Genomic DNA, 405 nt, shown 5'->3' on the forward strand with positions numbered 1-405 from the left:
GGAGGTCCTTTTGGCCCCATTGGGGGAAAGAAGCTTCTTCTCGTCCTGCTTGGGAAAAGTGTCCCCTGAAGGGGCAGCTCCATAATCTGGGAGGCTCTTAAGGAGGCCGGACCTGGCCAGAGCTCTCCATGCCTCCCTTTCACCCTCCCTGGGATGGAGCAATGGGCCTTCTGCTCCTAGGAAGCAGCTCCAAGGCTTTCAGTTCACCTGAAATTATCAAGATTGTTCTGATATCACACCTTAAAATTATGGGTGTGAGAAGAGGGGAGAAATGCATGTTAATGGGGTCATGAGAAGGAACCGACTGGTTATCACTTAATGCTGAAATCTTTTCTCAGTTCCATCCAGGGGTGGGATTCAAATTTTGTAACAACCGGTTCTGTGGGCGTGGCTTAATTTGTGGGT

Source organism: Notechis scutatus, unplaced genomic scaffold (genome assembly GCF_049901735.1).
Source record: "Notechis scutatus isolate UNSWTSFEM ecotype Mainland unplaced genomic scaffold, rNotScu1.2 NSCUSCF71, whole genome shotgun sequence".
NCBI classification, from domain to species: domain Eukaryota; kingdom Metazoa; phylum Chordata; class Lepidosauria; order Squamata; family Elapidae; genus Notechis; species Notechis scutatus.